The sequence below is a fragment of the Columba livia genome, chromosome 2 (genome assembly GCF_036013475.1).
Source record: "Columba livia isolate bColLiv1 breed racing homer chromosome 2, bColLiv1.pat.W.v2, whole genome shotgun sequence".
NCBI classification, from domain to species: Eukaryota; Metazoa; Chordata; class Aves; order Columbiformes; family Columbidae; genus Columba; species Columba livia.
Window position 1 is genome coordinate 100,333,607 of NC_088603.1, and position 19,817 is coordinate 100,353,423.

Genomic DNA, 19,817 nt, shown 5'->3' on the forward strand with positions numbered 1-19,817 from the left:
GGCGGGGGTGGCTGGTCCCGCTGGTTTTCTGCGGGGAGGGGTTTGTGTCTGCCGGGGTCAGGGCTTCTCGTTCTGCTGACTATAGGAGCCGGCACAGTGGGTGGCTTCGGCAGGAGGGCTGAAGTTTCCAATTCAGAACGTAGAAACGGGCGGGGCGGCCTCAGGTCCCCTCGGTCAAAGCTGTCGTTGCGGCAGCGCCGTTCCCTGCCCTCGCCTCCTGTGCCCTCCCTTAATTCTGGATTTAACCTCAGAGGTGCGTAACGTGTGGATGGCGGGCATGGGCCTCACCCCAGCCCCAGAAACTCCTTTGTCCCCCAGCACGCGTCCCTAGCAAGGCTGGCGGGTATTGCTTACGTACTTAAATAATTTGTGGGCCCCTCAGTTCAAGAAGGACAGGGAACTGCTGGAGAGAGTCCAGCACAGGGCAATGAAGATGACTAATGGAGTGGAGCATCTCCCTTATGAGGAGAGGCTGAGCGACTTTGGGCTCTTTAGCTTAGAGAAGAGGAGACTGAGGAGTGACCTTATTAATGTTTAAATATGTAAAGGGTGAGTGTCATGAGGATGGAGCCAGGCTCTTCTCGGTGACAATCAATGATAAGACAGGGGGCAGTGGGTACAAACTGGAACACAGGGGGTTCCACTTAAATTTGAGAAGAAGCTTCTCGGTAGTGAGGGTGCCAGAACACTGGAACAGGCTGCCCAGGGGGGTTGTGGAGTCTCCTGTGGAGACATTCAAAACCCGCCTGGACACCTTCCTATGTAACATCATCTAGGTGTTCCTGCTCCAGCAGGGAGATTGGACTAGACGATCTTTCGAGGTCCCTTCCAATTCCTAACATTCTGTGATTCTGTGAATACTGGCTGGTCTGTTACTTTACTGACCTCTGCTGCCTGTGAGTAGATCTGCGGAGGGACATAAGAGATCACTGGGTCATTTAATAGAGTTCTGGAGTCTCACAAGCCATAATATATAGTTCTGTTGCCTGTAGCTTGTGTGCAGTGGAAGTGTGGCCCCTGGAAATGTGTCAGTAAAGATGGCGATGTTTTTATTGGTAGCTTTTTCAGTGATTCATGGTGTTCATTGCTCTCCAAGACTCCGCTGTATTGCATTTTTTCATTCACAGGGCTGTAGCTTCTGCAATGGTATTTTATTACACCTCTTTCTTGCTGAATAAAAACCTTTACATACAGAACAGTTGCTTTCAATGGTTGACTTGATTTTTTTTTTCATTATCTCAGTAGTTTGACCTATTTAAGATTCTAAAGGTTTCTCAGAGTTACATTTTCTTCTTACACCTTTTAATTTTTAAATATCCTTTTAAAAAAGGTATATTTCTGTACAAAGGGAACTGCCATGAGAATACTGCATACAGTGGTAAAACTATTTTTTTTTTTTTTTTTGCTACTCAGTCTTTTACCCAAAGATTGATCCAAAATCTACTTTCCATTGAACCAGGTTGCTGCTGCTTAGTTGATGGACTGTTACGGTGCTGAAATTCTTGTCATTGCTTTCCAGGATATCCCTTTTTACCTCCTCCAATCCAGTACAGCCAGCACCTGGCTGGTTTCTTTATTTCAAGCCATACAATGTTTCAGTAGCCTGTATTAAGATGCATTTAGTATGATGTAGGCTTAGTTAAGCAAGCTGGAAGACGCTGTCCTCCTGTATTACATTTATTACTTTAATATCGCCTTCTGTAGTCTCTGCAAATAGTATTAGGCAGGTACTTCAGATCACTGATCAAAAAATAGGCCAGACTGAGTACTGATACATGTATAGTAGGAAAATATTTAATTTCTCATCACTTAATGTTTATTATCACTTCGTTGATTTGTTAATTTATCTTGTTCTGTTGCAAATGTATGGAGCTATTTCTTTTAATCAGTTCTGAGTTAAATGCCTTTCAGATACCTAATTAAATTACATCTAAAAAAATTGCCTTTAGCTACCAAATTTAATCATACCAAAGACTGAAATCAGGTTTTTGAAATTCAGGGTTTCATTTCTTCCTGAAGGCTAAGTTTGGGTAAGCAATATTTAGATAATTTCTTATTGTGTCTGCCAATAAAAAGTGTACTGTATTTAATTTTCTCTGTAGACGTGCAGCATTGGAGCATTAGTATGGAAAGGACTGAAGCTGCTGTGACCCTTGCCTGGGGCTCCTGTGAGCTGACTCTTTGCTACAGCCCAGCTACAGGCAGGGAGAAGATAAGGAACACCAGTGGCCTCTGGTGGTTATAGGCTATTTCTGTGCTGAAAATTAAGATTGCAGGTTGTTTTGGCAGTGAACTACAACCTATAACACTTGTACACGAGAAAAGGTGACAGCTGTTCGCAAGATTTCAGTTGAGCCCTAGGGGCAGGACTCAAACCCCAACTGAACCAGTATCTGAAAAAACTTCGCACAAGCTTATTGTTTTGACTACTTCTCCTGATTTTGTTTTGACCTTTGTTATCAGGATTATTTGTATTTTTTGTTGAGGTCTTCTGCATTAGGATTAAGAACTTTGAATCTTGAGTTTTGATTCAGTTTTGGAAAGAACTGATGAACACACTGCAGGAATTTAGTTGGGATGGTAGGTGCAGGCAGCTTCTGTCTATACAGATAATAATGAAAATTGTACCTTATTTTTCAAGTCTAATGCAAAAGCCCACTTTAATTTCTATTTTATCTTTTCAGCAGTATTGTACCCTGCATGTCTTTCAGTGTCCAGCAGGAGTACATACAGTCATGCTTAAATATGAACTTCAAAAGTCTCTGCATCATCTGTTCCAAATTTATGTGGCATGTTTGTCATTGCCTCTCTGTGTTCTAACACTTCTGCATCACTCCTTCCATCCAAATCTAGCTCTGCATAGAAGTGGAAAAAACATCAGATTTTACTTCAGGATCCTGTTGTGCTGGGAAACAAAAATAACATTTTATGGTATAGTATATGGAAGAGATGTTGAAGAACATATGAAAATGTCTTTTTATTAATAAGAAAATCCAGTGGTAAATCATATGTTCAAAGTACTGTCTCTAAATATATATATACAGCCATTTTTAATCTACTGAAGCTGTTTAATCTCTGTGTAATTTCCCTTCTTTGTCTATGTGATTGACATAATATTTTTCACCTGCACTTTGCAAATCCTGGAAGAAAGGCACTGCACACATAGCTAAAACTGCTGCTTTACTTGCTAATTAATCTATTGCCTGCATTTGCAGAGATGCTGTTATTTTGAAATATTTAAAATTTGTTGTATTCTGTGAATAATTAATTCAGAGAATGCTAGATGGTTGGCCTTTAACTCTTCTTATCATTACTATTATCTGATATCACTAATTCCTAGGAAGAAGCGAAGCTGTTATGTCAGCCCTTAAAATATGCAACATTCAAAGTAATTGTGCTTTTTTATCTACAGATGAATATAGTGACAGAGAGAGTAAGGTTAACAAGGCCACAGAACAAATTGAATTCTAGGTTTTGCTACCAACTAGTGGTACTCAATGTGCTACTAAATTTTAAGGCAAACTGATGAATCCCAGTGAACCATCTCAAGTAAAGCTACTTCCTAAGTAGGGTACTATTTATTGTTACAGTTGTCAGACCCTTACTGTTGTAAGATACTATTTTTAGTTGCTTATGACTTTGCCACAGGTGAACTGTGTGGACTAAAATTCCCATGCCAGCTGTTTAACTTCAGTTTGGGTTTGTTTGATTTGAACAGACTGCTTCTGTTTGTGAGATGGTTTCAAGCTTTTTTTTTTTTTAAACAGGGCAAATAAAATTATTTACTGCACTCACCAGTGAAACCAGTGATTGAAAATTTCAACTCTAGCCTGAATTTTAAGTCAGGATGAGATCATTATTCTCTCCAATAAGACTTCAAATTTATCCTTTTCATATAGGCATAAAAAATATATATAAGAATGTGCTCAATATTTTTTAGATTTTATTTTGAGGAACTGTGTCATTAATCAGCTCTCCATGTTTTCCAAGCTAGGACAGCACAGTGCTTTCCCTTAGTTAAAGCTGTAGTGTTGTAGTACTCCAGGTTGGCAAATCCCTCCACAATTTGCTTAAAATCATTAGATTTAAGTAAGTATAACACTTTTTGAATTCTCGTGATTTTTAGCTTTTGCGTTTTCCCAGCATGATGGAAATACTGACACACCAAAGTAGTTCTGTGTTCAGTCAGAGGTGAGAGAAACAAAGGCCATCACAATATTCTACATACACAGTATAGCCAGGCCTCTATAGCCTCTGTATAGGCTGTACCAGCACATTTGCTTAGTGTAGGCACAAAACAGTAAACGCATTTAGAACTGACTTGTTGCCGAAATGAAATAACCTGTACCAGGAAGGGCAGCTTGATGCTTATAGGACTTAGCCTGAACTAGAACCTGCAGTCACGTGGAAATGTCAATAAAAGCAGCAGTCTTCTCTCATATTACTGTAATAGCAAAAGCTAGAATAGACCTGGTTTGTATTTAGTGTGTATGTAATTGTTGGAATTATATGCTGTAAGAACTGCAGTATATGTTTTGTATGAAGGATTTCACCAAAGAAGCAGTTTTCCATTTTTAACATATTAATTCCCAAGGAAAAAGAAATCTTTTCTGCTTTGCTGGGTTGGTTTGTTCCTTTATCAAAAAAGTATGCCTCTTGCTCTTCCTTGGTTTGCTTTTGTATGGCTAAGGACTTGGGTTTCCAGCCCTGTCCACTAGCTTGCTTCTAAAGGTGCTATTCCAGTGTAAACCAGTGTTTTGATTAAAAAATAATACTCTAAAAATCTGGTATTTACACTCATTATAAAAAACGATGAGTGAAAAGGTAGATGAAAATAGTGTTAGCCACTTTAATAATATCCCTAAAATTCTTGTTGTCATCCATAAGGCTGCATGTCCAGCTCAGTATTTTGAGGGAAAATTCACTGGAATGGTGAGGTAGTATACTCGTGTACTGTAGCATATTGAGACAGTACAGCTGTATTAGAGGTTCAGTCTTAGACTGGGACTGCTAATCCGGTAAGAACAACACTGAGTCTAGCAGCTTCTTTTAATATACGCTGCTGAAGTTAGATATCTCATGTCTGTGTGGCTTTGACCTGCTGTCAGCTGGGCACTGCCTCAAACTGATCATCTAAAAGATAAAAATTACATTTGTTGTCAGGGAGTTCTAACTGGATAGCTATGAATCCCTACAAAACCATCTTATCCATGCTGGGTCCTATCCTGGCATTTTAAGGCTCATTCGATTTTTATAACTGAACAGACATCACAGTTCTCTTGGACAGCTTTCCTAAATGTGCAGTTATTACCATCGCGTTGATCAGTCCGAGGCTCTGTGACCCGAGCTGTGTTTTTCATTTGCACTCGGTGCTCCCGTTTTTCTTCTAGTTATGTCACACACCCCCTTGGTGCCGGTACTCCACTGGCTGTATTTTCTGTATTTTCTGTTTGTGGGTGTAACGTGCCTGCAAGACATTCTAATCCTTCCAGTACAACCTGCTGATCTTTCAGCAGCTTTGCTGCAGGGATGCCATATCGTATTATCAGCTCTAGATGGTATGGGGTCTTGGTTTCATTTTGCTTTTGAATCTGTTTTAAATCATTTATCAGAAATACACTGTAATGAGTTTCATGATGTATTTCAGTGACATTAGTTGCTGTGTTGCCTGTACTACATGAAATGACAGCCTCTAAGCTGTTTCTTTATGTTTTCTTTGTGCATCCTTTTTTTGTGGGGGGTAATTAAATTATCTTTGTGGTTTTATGATAGTGCATTATATAATTTTAATGTCTTTTTGTGGTTGCAGTTTTGCTCTCTATTCTCAAGTAATAATATAGGAACCTTCATAATCTACTGGGTTCACTGATGCTTGTGTACTTGGCATTTAATTTCCTGTTTATATGCTCCCTCGTCTTCATGTCTTCTGATAGGCTGAGGTTTATCTTTTCTGCTTCGTGTTGCCTTTTTTTTCCCCTTCCTCCTTCCTCCACTTCTCTTCCCTCTCCATTCCTTTTCCCTTGTCTACAAGTTTTGGCACAATAATCTCTTTTGCTACAAGTGTATGACGCCAAACAGAAGGTCCGTCCATTATTTTTTGTTCTACATAGTACAACATGAGCGATTTTATGTGGTCTTGTAATTTGCTTGTCTTCTCTGCTCTGTATTGCTTTTTGGTGGGTTTTAGTGTTGGGGGTGGGTTCTTGGGCAGGCCTTTTGCTGTGTTTCTATTCTTTTGCTATGTTATGTGTCATTATCTCTAAGGCTGCTCTGTTGGAGAGTTGTTGTCCATATTGGACTTGTCTGTATCTCTTCATATTGTTAACATGGAGCTTTTGTGTATTTTCATTCAGTCTCCTGCAGCTTCATTGCTGTTTCTAATTTATGAGCATTTTAATCTGACAATTACAGAATTCAGCTATCATATAGCTCAGAAATGTACTGTTCGGCTGCTTCCCCAGATTCTTGACCACAGTTGGTTTTTTTAAAAAAAATCCCTTTTCATTAGTTTGTGACCAAATGTAAAATCCAAGAAGGCCTCTAAAGCATGAACTTCCCTGGTTTTCTCTTGGTATTATATATCCAGATGCTGTTGGAATATGTAGTAGTCTTTGCAAGTAATGATCAAGATATGCCTTTTCAAATACATTCCTGTGTCCGTTTTGTTGTAAAGAATGCCCAGTTACTACACGTATTATCTTTGTGCCTACAATGAGTTCATGATTTCATGCATATGCAGCAGTAAACTTGTTTCTGACACATGCATATTTCAATTGTCGACAGGAGTACAGACTCAGAACTTTGTTCTGTCTTCCACATATAAAGACCTGTCCTGAAAAGCAATTTCTGAAATGAGGTTTTCCATTTGTAGAAATTACACTTTATGTATTTTTTTTCACTAGGAAGATTATATTTGGAAAATTGGTTTTTTGATGTGAAGGATTATTTTTTATAAGAAGAAAAAAAAACACACGCAAAATATCCTTGTATTTGGACACTACTTGTATTTGTTCAAATATATTTATTTGCTTGTATTTGGACACACTATTGAGCCCTCAGATCTGGATGCTGCATAGACTGTGGGAGCTTGACAACTCAAGTGCACAGGAGTTGTTTTGCTTCTGAAATTTTTAGTGGAAGTGAACTTACAGACTTTAGAGGTAGACTATGCATGAGTTACCCTGAGATAGGAATTTAGCCTAAATACTTTGATACTGAGGAAGAAAAAAGAAAGTTTTCCAGCTTCATTCCCACAGGGGGGAGATCTTAGCTGCTGTAACCAGTGCTCACCCGTACTTTCTTTAGATAAGTAGCTAAGGGACTTTTATAATTTCACAAGCATATATTTTCCCTACTTGTTGATAGTAGTCTTTCATGCTGTATCACACTCATAGGTGTTTATTAATATAAATGAGCCCACAGTGAGAAAGTAAAGAAAGAAGTGAGTATGTGCTTACAGGGAAGGTGAGAGTGAGAAAGTAAGCAATTATATTAGGTTGGTGCAAAAGTAATGACGGTTTTTGCATTGTTAAAATTTGCTGTTTGATATTGGATACATTCTTAAATAAATGTGGTTATGTTCTACATTATTTTAATCTGCTTCTCTCATTTTTTTTTTTTTTGCTACTGACTTATTATTACTGTTCATATTTATTTTAGACTATGGAACTCATGTTAGGCAAAAAGCAAATTTGAGTGGTTTTCTAATTCACGTTCAAAATGGGTCGTAAAGCAGCAGAGACAACTTGCAACATCAACAATGCATTTGACCCAGGAACTGCTAACAAACGTACAGTGCAGTGGTGGTTCAAGAAGTTTCACAAGGGAGGTGAGAGCCTTGAAGATGAGGAGCATAGCAGCGAGCCTTTGGAACTTGATGATGACCAACGGAGAGCAATCACCAAAACTGATCCTCTTAACAGCTACATGAGAAGTTGCCAAAGAACATTGACCATTCTACAGTTGTTCAGCATTTGAAGCAATTGGAAAGGTGAAAAAGCTCGGTACGTGGGTGCCTCATGAGCTGGCCCAAAATAAAAAAAAAATAATCATTTTTAAGTGTCGTATTCTCCTACGCAACAACAACAAACCATTTCTTGATCAGATTGTGATGTGCAACAAAAAGTGGATTTCATACAACAACTGGCCATGACCAGCTCTGTGACTGGACTGAGAAGATCCTCCAAAGAACGAACTTCCCACAGCCAAACTTGCACCAAAAAATTGCATGGTCACTGGTGGTCTGCTGCTGGCACAACCATTACATCTGAGAAGTATGCTCAGCAAATGGATGAAATGCACCAAAAACTGCAACACCTGTAGCTGGCATTGGTCAACAGAAAGGGCCCAATTCCTCTCCATGACAACACCCAACTGCATGTTGCACAACCAACGCTTCAAAAGTGGAACAAATCGGGCTACCAAGTTTTGCCTCATCTGCCATATTTACCTGACCTCTCACCAGCCAACTGCCACTTCTTCAAGCATCTCAACAACTTTTTGCAGGGAAAACGCTTCCACGAACAGCAGGATGCAGAAAGTGCTTTCCAAGATTTCATCAAATCCCGAAGCATGGATTTTTATGCTACAGGAATAAACGAACTTATTTCTTATTTGCAAAAATGTGCTGATTGTAATGGTTCCTATTTTGATTAATAAAGATATGTTTGAGCCTAGTTATTTAAAATTCCTGGTCCAAAACTACAATTACTTTTGAACCAACCTGATATTTCCCTGAACAACAGAAATACAATGTTTTTATTATAAAAATCTGATAAAAGTATTTTAGTTTTAAACTTAAGCTTCACCTTTTCTAGATCAATATAAGTATCTGAATGTTCATGTTTATAGTCTAGTGATCTTTGAAACTTGCGTGATAGCAAACAAAACAATGTAATTAGGTTTTTGTGTGTTTTTATAGTGTTAACTCACGTGAAGGAGCCTTACTGTATACAGAGTTGTTCTGGGGATGTAGCTGCACATCGTGAAATGTTTCATGGCTGTTCTCACTTAGGAATTCTCTCCCTACCACACTCTCATTGATTTTTCCTGTCTCCACAGCCTGTCACCCTGGGCTGTGCTGGCATGATGGTCCTGAGGGGCACACCGTACTTCAGATGGATCATGGAACTGACCTCATTTTAAAGGACCGTTATTGTTATGCTTTTGGCAAACATGGCAATACTGGTGCCGAACACCAATGCCAGTTCCTCAGCCAGATATTAAAGCTGCAAAAATCAGGGAGTCAGATTTACCAGAAATTGGGAGCATTGCCTTGATACAGTGAAGCCTTATAAGCCAGTTCGTAAGGGAACTGGGCTTCTGGCATGTAGGAATACCATGAGTGAGCTTGTAAATGAGGAAGTGGTGAGAAAGCCAGTAGGTGCAGAAGAACGCATGGTTTGAAATGGAACTTGTGGTACAGGCAATGCTATGGGTATTCAGAGAGGAGACAAATCGAATAGGCTGCCAGTTGAAGAAGAAAACATGGCAGAAACAAGTGCTTGAAATCTAAGATCCAGGATGAGGAAAGCAAGTCTAGCCCTAAGTGAAAGAAGTGGCGTAGTACATGTGTCAGAAGTTTGACAGAAAAAAAATAATCCACAGCAGATTGTGACATCAAAACAAAAAATTTGGTGATGAAGGTGAAAGATGAAGTAGGCTTTGTTGTGGTGATGTAGTGTTATGTATTCTTTAAAGATTAGAATCTAATGAAGAAACTCCTCACTTCATCAAGCAACTTTGTGTATCCACATGGACTGATTTGAAGCCTAAATCGAAGAAATGCATCATTTGCTTTGTATAACTGCCCAGCAAAGATGCTAACACTGCTATGAGTATCCTAAGACTGTCAAAGAAGCAGCTAATGCAGGAAACAGAATAATCATGGGCCTCCTTGATTACCTACAGTGATTGGGCAAATATTACATCAGACCATAACACAGAGATCGCCACCAGTAACTGTGTCATGGGGCGGCTGGTCAGGGGGAGCCCAGGAGAGTCTGCAGCCCCTGAGGGGTCCAGAGCATAGATTCATAGGATGATCATAGTTCGAAAAGACTTTTAAGATCATTGAGTCCAACTGTTAAACTAGCACTGCCAAGTCCACCTCTAAACCACATCCACAGGAGCCTCATCTGTGTGTCTTTTAAACACCTCCAGAGATGGGGACTCCACCACTTCAGCAGCATCCAGGGGCTGCCTGAGAGGTGCACAGCTGAAGGGTTCTTCTGCAGCGGCTGCTGCTGGAGGAGAAGTCAAAGGGTAAAAAACATAACATAGGGAAATATTAAGATACTAAGCAGAATATTTCTCAATAGCAGCTGTTGGTCCTTGACGGCATTGAAATTTGGTGAATGCTGTCCACTTAGCTTCAGGACTTTTCTGGGAACTGCAACTGGGCTTTATCAAAAAGGGGAACTGTGTAGAAGAAGCCCCTTGTTTAAAAAGGTCAGCTAAGAAAATTACATTCTCTTAGTTTACCTGGAATTTATTTAGGTCATCACCATGTTGGAAGCACAGGGCCAACACACCCTGCGTATGAAGAAAAGTGTGGGAAAAGGCAAAAGAAAATCCACATAGCTAAGGAGCAAGTGACAAGTATCATAAAAGCAAGGAAGCACTCTTCAAAAAACTGATGTCCATATGAAAAAAATAGGATTGTAAATTCTGGCAGGTAACGTGTAAAAACACAGTAAGAGAAGAAGAATTTTGAGGAGCATCTAGCAGAAGGATTCACAAGTAACAATAAATTTTTCTTCAAATATATCTAATGTAGGAAGTCAGCCAGAGTTTGAAGAGTCAGGATTGCAATTGTGGTATGAAGAGAGCCTGCAGAGGAGGGTTAGGCCATTGCAGAGGACCTAAATTATTTCCATCAGCACTCACAGCACAAGAAACAGAACAGGTTATGATTAAAGTCTTTGTGAGAGACTCTTCAGAGGACCTACGTGGAGTGGAAGTGATGGCAGAAGATAACACATGGAGCAAACAGAGCACACAAAGAGCAGCCCATCACTGGGACAGGGTGGTGGTCATGAGGGAGTTTAAAGGAATTCAAGTCTAAAATAGTTGAATGGCTCCTCAAACATGACCATGTAGCTCCTTGTGCAAAGCCGCCTAGGCACCCAAGGACAGTTGGTAATATTTTTAAAGTTTTGAGAAGAAACCTTGTGAATGATAAAGCTTTTAATCATGACATCTGTACCATGCAGATTAGCTAGCAGGAACAGAGCTACTGAGTATCTTGATAAAATTATCTTTTTGAGAAAAGCTGTGGCAGCTTTTCTGAAGTCTCAGCAACAGTTATGTGGACAACTGTGGTTTGGCCAACATATAGATTACTTGGTTTCTCCAACAGACTTTTGAGAAGTGTCTTATTAGAGGCTGTTAAGGGAAACTTAACACCGTCATGAGAGGGAAGATCCTTGTATGGTTAAATGGTTAGAAGACCGGAACAAATGGTCGGTTTTTGCAGTGGAAGATGGTGACAGATGAGGTTCCATGAGATCTGTGCTGGGGTTTTTTCTGTTCAACGTGCTCATAAATGACTTTAAAAAGCACGTTAGTGGTGAGGTGATCAAGTTTGATGATATTAATTTATTCAGGGTGGTAAAACTTAATGACTGAGCAATAAAATGACAGCTGAAATTCAGTGTAGATAAATGTACGTAAGGGAAAGAAATCCTAATTTCACTTATGTGAGCTCTAGGCTGACTGGAGTGAAAGTTGGGAGTTATGATAGAAACATCACTCAGTGCTCAGCAGTGATCTAAAGAGTAAATCATATTAGAAGAAGAATGGAGAACGAAAGAGAGAATGTTATTCTGCCATTATGTAAATCTGTGGTTTTGCCATATCTTGTAATATGTTTTGCAGTTCTGGCCTTGTCCTTCTCTACCACCTCAAAAAATACAAGGGACTGGAGAAGACTTAGTCAAGGTCAACAAGGATGATCAGAGATACAGAATAATTTCCATTTGAGAAATGACTTAAGCTGCAACTATTTAGGCTGAAAGGGGATTTTTTTAAATGACAAGGGGAAAGCTGCAGAAAAAGCGATCAGGAAGAGACTAAATTATCGTTAGGGGCAGCAAATAATAATAATAATAATAGCAATAACAATAATCATTATTATTATTTTTAAAATAACTGAAGAAAAAGTCAAAGGGTAAAAAACATAACATAGGGAAATAGAGATGTTAAGATACTAAGCAGAATACCTCTTAATGGTACCTGTTGGTCCTTGAGGGTGTTGAAATTTGGTGAATGCTGCCCAGCAGTTCTGTGCACAGAGACATAGCAAGACATTTGACCACAACTGAATGCAAAATACTGGACTGAATACTTTTTTTTAACCAAATAAAATTATTTTTGTACTCCTGTATATTTGCATTTTTTCAGTTTTTGTATGCTTTTTTTCACTCTCTTAACTGTTTTGTTGAAATGTAAATTATAAACATGTATCATTAAGTCCAAGAAAAAACTGTAAAATCCTACTAATTAAAAAACAAACAGCAATTTCATATGTAGGTCATAGCAGATGAGCACTCCACAATTTTAGCGATGGCAGTAATTTAAAACATCATTTCTTTCACGAAGGATGTTTCAGAGTTGTTGCCTTAATTTGTCCCTACGTAACAAGAATCAAGTAATATCACTTCTATGAGAAGAACAAATGATTTTATGCTAGCGTATGCCTGGACTCAGTTTCCAGGTACACAGTCAACTGCACAGAAACCTGATGCTGGTTTTCCTTGGAAAAGGTTAGAACAACTGCATGCTCATCTTCCATGTGGGTTATGTGCCTGGGCTGTCTGGGTCATTGGCACAGAACTTCATCATTGTTTTATTACCGGAGAAGTAAGAAAAAAGGGTTCTCATTTTTGTGGACACATAAAGAGGTGGAAAATAACAGCAATTTGCCTCATAATTATTTACTAAAGAGCTGAGAAGCATCAAGACTTTAGAGTCGTAGTTTAAATACTTTGTTGTTTAAATGCCTGTTGCCTCCTGTCCTCCTCCCCAGTGTTTCCTCCTTTTTTCTTGTTAATATTTGTTCTTTTTTCAGTGCTCATGGGCACTGCATGTCTTACTGCTCCTGTCTATTCTGTGTCATACACCCCATTGCTAGACTTCTGTCTGCGTTATCCTACCTATTGTACTTTGTAGGTGTTTGCCTTCCTCAAGTGTCTTTTTTCACTCCTGGTGATTTGTCAGAGGTAAAAGCAAGTGGAATCTTCCAAGATGTTGAATATAAAACTGTAATACCCTTCCACTTATGCAGTGTGTATTGTCTGATTTTTCTGGGGCTCATAGCTTGGCCAAGTCTGGAGGCTTTCTAGAGAGCTTCAGCAAGTGAAATTATGCTGATTTTCTTGTTGTTTCAAAGGATGTAGATAACTGTTTTCTTAAAATGAGGTAACTGAGAGTCCATATGAAACAAGTGATCTGTTATCCCGCATGTAATTCTTGAAAAATCACAAAAATATTTCATCTGAAATACTGGCTCTCCCTTTTTTCCTTTGATTTAAGTCTGAATGTGACACTTAGCCAGAAAAGATCAGCCCACGCAGTTAAATCGGCAATGAAATTGAAAATGGTCTTAAAATGGGAAAAGTTAAGCAATCTTAACAGCAGGTGTCAGTGTGAACTCTGCCTGTGTAATTAAGAATGAAAATCTGATTAAGAAGTTTCAGCACCATCACGTGATATCCTTGGTTGTGGTTCTTGAAAGCTCCTTTATTATTCAAAAGTTCTTTCCAAATATTATTGTTTCACATGTCCAATATATATCAAATAGTTATAATATCATAATCAGGCTTTCTGTCTTGTCAGCAATTTTCCCTAGAAACAGCATCATAATGAAAACTTTGAAATCACACCTCTGAAAGCAGAAGCCTTATAAGTGAATATTCGATGTTATATAATATCTATTATATTTACTTTCTAGAAGAATGAGCTAAATAACTGATAAGGTTGATTGAAAAGACAGACTAAATTCTGAAAAGACAGAAACAAAATAAAATCTGATTTTGAAGAGTTTTGAAGAACTGTATAGTCAGTGGAAAAAAAAAATCTAGTGCAGAAAGTCACTGAGGCATGTAGTAATAAAAATCAATTGTCTGCAGAGCTGGCTGAACAAGTTGTAAGAAGTTAATGAAATGAATTAAATTAGAAGCACCTGGTAACTAGTAAAGTAGGGGTTTTTTTTATGGTGAAGAAATGAACACTTAAAATCCACTTAGCTGTTCCCTCTTCCCTTCTGCTTTCAACCAATACCTTTCTAGGTGCAAAAATATAATTTCTGTTACTGCAGATATTTGGAGTACCTACCTATATTTCTTCTCCAGTGCATGTATTCCAGACATTACACCACTGGGATATTTAGTCTTTTCTGTAAAAAGAGGCATAGAAATTTTTTGTCAACCATTATTGCTTAACAATCTGGTTTATGTAAAAGCTGAGGGTAATCACAGATCAGGCAGCTGCAGGTTTATTCTGTACTAGACTAGATATGAGATAAAAATCTCAGTCAAACTAGAAGACATAGGGAAGATAATTATTCCTTTAAAGGTTCTGCTATACATATATATAGACAGATATATAGATATATATCCAGAGCAGCAGGGCTGGAAGGCAGCCCAGTGCTCCCAGCTGAGAATTCCCCTGGCACTGGGGGACCCAGCTGGCATCCAGCCAGCTTCGCTGGCACCTGCCCTGCTCTGCTCCCGTGCCACACAGCTGCAAGTACCTTGCCCTTCAGCTGTATTCAGCTGGTGTATGTGAAGAAGCTTTCACCAGGATTTAGGACAGTGTGAGTCTGCCCTGAGAATCGGTGATCCATCGCTGCCTCCATCATTCAGCCCTCTCTGCGCCACCAAAGACATTTCATCTTTTTTTGGCTGCATGTTTTGTATGGTTCCCATGGTGTATTGACTGATTCCAAAATGGGAAAGTATTCTCTTCCCAGTCTCTGTAAGGTAGAAAAGTTCTGCTGCTCCCCATATTATGCATGGGGAATTAAGGCAGTGCTTTGTTTCTACTGACTTTGAAATCTGTGTTTGAATTCAAAGAGCCAAATGGCTTCAGCTATGTCTGCATGGCCCAGAGGAGCAGGAGCTCAGGTACAAGCTAGTCCTGCTCTTTGTCTCAGATCTATTTTTTGGAGAGGCACTTTTATTTTTCAGGCAAGAATCAAAGTGATAATCAACATGCAGGCAGTCCCCAGTGTACTTTGACTCTAGCCCCAAGTAACAAGACTGTAAATACAGCAGAATTCTGAAAGACAGCAATTAGGTATCCATAATTGCAGCAGAGATCAGCTAAATTTTATGACACTGGGACTCAAGAGTGGAATCCAAAGCTCAGAATTCAGGGGCCAGACAAAGTTAGGATAACACTCCAAAAAATCATGTCCTGAGGAGCCATTTACAACTATCCCAAAGGTAGTGGTAATACGTAGGTTGGTCTGAAAACATTCTGTTTGGGACTTGCGTATCTGTATTAAGACTGCAAGGTAAGAATCTAGATTTCCTCTGAGAATAAACAATTAAAAGTAGGGAGGAAGCAAGTGAAATTCGGTTGTACTGTACCTTCTATATGATATCCTAATGGCACTCAGCCTGCAAATGGAAGACATTGGCCCTTCCATTTTGTCTCATTGCAGCTGGAAGAATTTAAAATCTCTGTCTCTCTAAGGCTGCCTTAACAATTAGGGTATGAATGGGACATTGTCTTACTGCAAGATTAAATGAATTGTATTGGAAGAAGAGAGGAAGGATAATCCTATAGGCTGGCAGTTCAGGCATTATGGGTTGGGCTATAAGCAATTTCCCCAAAAAATATGGGAATTCTGTGGAGGAGAAAGAATTAATGCTCTGGTCTCTTGGCTTCCAGGACAGTGCCTGACGTGATGGGCATATTCTGCCTTTAGGTGTAACTCCGGCCTGACATGCTGCATGGGCTTAATCAATGTGCAGAAAAATCAAGATGCACCTCAGACTGTTTCTGGCTTTAGCTGAATGCTGTGTCATCTTTGTTGCAATGGGATTAAAATAACAGGGGGAGGTGGCTTGTTTAAAAAACAAAACAAACAAAACCCCCCCAAAACAACACAAACAAACAAACAAAACACACACACACACACACACACACATCTGTATGGATTTAATTATCAAAAGTGATTCTAACAGAATGAAACTTTACTGATTTCATATTTAGTCTCCTGAAGCCACCTTCTCATCCTTAGCACTACTGGGAAAGGAACAGGAGTATGTCTATACTAGCAAATAAAACCATTCCCAAGAATATTCCCAGACACAGAAGCCAACTGGCATGGGCTGACTCGCAAGTATAGCAGTAAACAAACCCAGCCAGGCTCCAGAGTGGGGTGGCTGCATGCAAATCCTTGGGTGGTGATGGCCTGTGGGATGTTCGGACTCCCCAGCTGTGCCTGGGAATTGCTTGGGAGACTGCTAGTTGGTACAGGCCAAAAGCATGCCAGGCACCGCTCTAATAATTTTGGAGCAGTCTCTAATAATTTAATCTAATTTAATTTTAATAAATTAATAATAAATTGTTAATAAATAAAAATAAAAACAAATTATTAATAAATAAAATAATAAATTAATAATTTAATAATTTAATCTAATAATAAGAAATAAATCTAATAATAAGTTTCTAATAATTTTGGAGCAGAGATTCCAATGTCTGGGAACGCTCACAGGCGCTGTTTAATTCATTGCCATAGACATAGCCTTAGGTTCACCGGTGTATTCCACAAACTCTTTTCAACAGCATGAAATTGATAAAGATTGGTGATTTTTGGTGAGGAAACATTCTAAATTAAATCTTGTCTCACATACCTGGTAATGATCCTTTTTACTCTTGAGAGAGATAAATATATAGTTTGGTTCTGGATTTCCAATCTTGTGGTATTCATCTTGTTAGTGCAGCCAGCTTTTTAATGACTCATAGTAACCTAAAGTATCTTCAAGATGTCTACAGGATTTAGAATTAATTCTGTGACCTTTAGGGAAAATTTAGAAGTAGAAGACTAAATTTGAAGTGCATGGTGTCATTCTTAATACACAGAAGCAGCCTTCTGTGGAGAGTCTTCTCTCTCCAAACCCTACTGTTGTCTTTGATACCAGTTGCTAATTTAGAGGATGATATAATTTTAAAGCTATTGTTAGAGGGGCTTAATTTCGGGCACTGGATAGCATATTATTATAGAATCATATAATAGTTTGGGTTGGAAGTGACCTCTGAAGGTCATCCAGTCCAAAACCCCTGCTGTCATTAATACCTGTAGCTAAAAAGTGTGATTTGGGTGTGTAATGGTATCAGGCTGGCAGAGAATGCCAGAAAACAGGTAGTTTTGAAGGACTTTCAGGTTTTGCAAAACATTGTTTAGTTTTCCTGTGCAATTAACTGTGCTTATTATATAGGAATTGAGTGAAATTATCACCATGTTCTGTATTAACTTGATACAGAAAAACTGAGACAATTATCTGATGTGAACAGAGATTGCCTATTTGAATTATCTTAATTTATTAATTATCACAGTTTTAAATTACTACTTCCTACTGCTTACTAAATTTGTTTGTTATGGCCTACGTTAAATTAGCTAAAAAGGAACAGATAATCCCTCATAAATATTAAAATCTATTTGTAAACACCTAACACATGAAAAATAACTGCTTAGCTTTTACACTGAATTTGACTTCTTTTCCTGATTCTTACAGTTCTTTGATTGCAGATCTTGTATGAGAGGAAAAAGGTGGGGTTTTTACCCCATCAAATATTCTTTTCTTTTGGAAAAGCAAATCAACTTAGCATAAAGAAAGCATAAAGAATTCAGCTTTAACCTCAGTAAAGTAGTTCCCTTTTTCTCCAAGTTATGTATTCATTCAAGTATCCTTATCTGGATTGCTCTTTCCTTACAGAACTAATTTAAATCCCCGGAGCCCACAAAAGGTCAGACAAAAGCTTCTGTCATAGCCCTAACGCCCTTCATGAGTCACTTGGTATTTTTATATAAGTTTTTTTCATATCATGATGTTAAAGGAGCAAGGCCCTAAGAGGATCACTCTCGGTATCCTGTGGTCAGTATATCATAGAATATAGTCTTGTTTTTCGTGATGAAATTATGCTTGCATATTTCAAAGAGTAAGGTTTCCAGAAAACTATCACAAAATCTGTGGTAAGGCAACATAAAGAAGTCAGGAGAGAAAGAAAATAGCAGCTTTAGTTGCAACATATTCTTAAAATGTCTTTTGGTATCCAACTGTTGGAACAGATCTGTAGCATTAGATCAGATGGTGTCATTGTTTGTGCAGGGCTGCATTTACTAACATACAAAACGGATGGCGTAAATATGAATCAATACAAGTGTTTTCGTTAGAAAAGTGAAGCTAAATAAGCAAACAATAAAAACCATTATTCTTCAGTTGTCCTATATCCTACCATCAACTGAAAAAATGTGTTTTTAAAACTCTTCCTTCCTCTCTGTTTCGGCATCACTAATTCATTTAAATCCTTCCTGATTCTACAAGTAACAGTCTCTTTGTTGTGAAATGATATTCTAGTGCCATTCCAAAATATTGCAAGACTATTAATATAAAGGTAGTGAAAAGAGACATAAAATTATGTAGCAAATAACACTAGGAATGATGGTTAGAAGATGTTTTATCTAGACCTGATTTATCTTTGAACTACCTATTCCAAAAGTAACAGTTCATAAATATGGGTTGGGACAATGCGATGCATGAAGTTCTTGTATTTTATTTTATTTTGGTAAGTATATTATGCACAAATCAAATATTATGATTGCCAGTTTTTCTAAGCAAAGCAGTTCACTAAATAGATCTTTAGGACTGGGAGTGACTCCAGGTAAATAGATTTGTTTAAAGTACACCATGAGCATACGACTGCAGTCAGCATCCTCAATGTGTAAAATCTGTGAAGTGTGGTGTTTTCTTGTAGTCTTACAACTCTAGGAACTGGCATATTAAGGGAAATCACCAAATGCTGTGAAAAACATGACATAGCAATGAGTTCCCACTAGAAATTTGTATCACGTGCTGTCGCATCTCAAACCTACATCAGTTCTAGCTACCTGGTCGCATTAAATCTCCTCAATTTAGGGAACTTCAGCTAACGCCAAAGGTCGTGGCATATTCTCTTAGTTAATTTCCAGTCAAAGTCAAGGTTTCAATGGTTGGTGGTCGTTGGCTTGGTTAGAGGCTGCGGGATTTGTGGTTTGCTGCAGTTTGTAGTTTACAGTTTTCTCCAGGGGAGCTGGGTAACCCAGGCAGCGTGCAGCTGAGCCAGCTGGGGCTTTCTGCTTTTAATCACAGCTGACAGACAGTTAACTGCTGAGATTTAACAATGGAGGTAGCCAATGTTGAGGGACTATAAAAGGAAAGAAATAAAGAGCATTTAAAAAAAAAAAAAAAAGGTTTTTATAAGGTGAGATGGAGGAAGTACAATTTTCTCTTTCAATTTAGGGAAATTTGATCTGAATTGATCTCTTACTCACAGAAGTAATTTAAACACCACATGTCTTTAAAAGGTCAGGCAAAATCATCTTTCTCAAACTTGATAGTCTTCATAAGTTACTATTTATTTTCATGTCCACACAGATTGTTGTTGACTCAGTATGACACATCAAAAAAACCCTCCACAGTCTATTAAAAACAGGCAAGGGACAGAAAAATACATTTTTTTAATGCATAAAATCTGACTAAAAATGAAACAGGCATGAAAAGGACTTGATGCAGAAGCTGTAGGAAATTTTCTAATCTTGAATAGGT

General features: G+C 38.4%; 1 long non-coding RNA gene across 1 annotated transcript in view; it reads left to right on the forward strand.

The window, feature by feature from the left end:
* Positions 1-19,817, forward strand: part of LOC110360783 (uncharacterized) — a 40,260-nt gene continuing 20,443 nt past the window's right edge. The window contains exon 1 of the long non-coding RNA XR_002416897.2: positions 1-19,817. This exon is cut by the window's right edge and continues 13,105 nt beyond it. This is a non-coding gene — a long non-coding RNA (uncharacterized LOC110360783).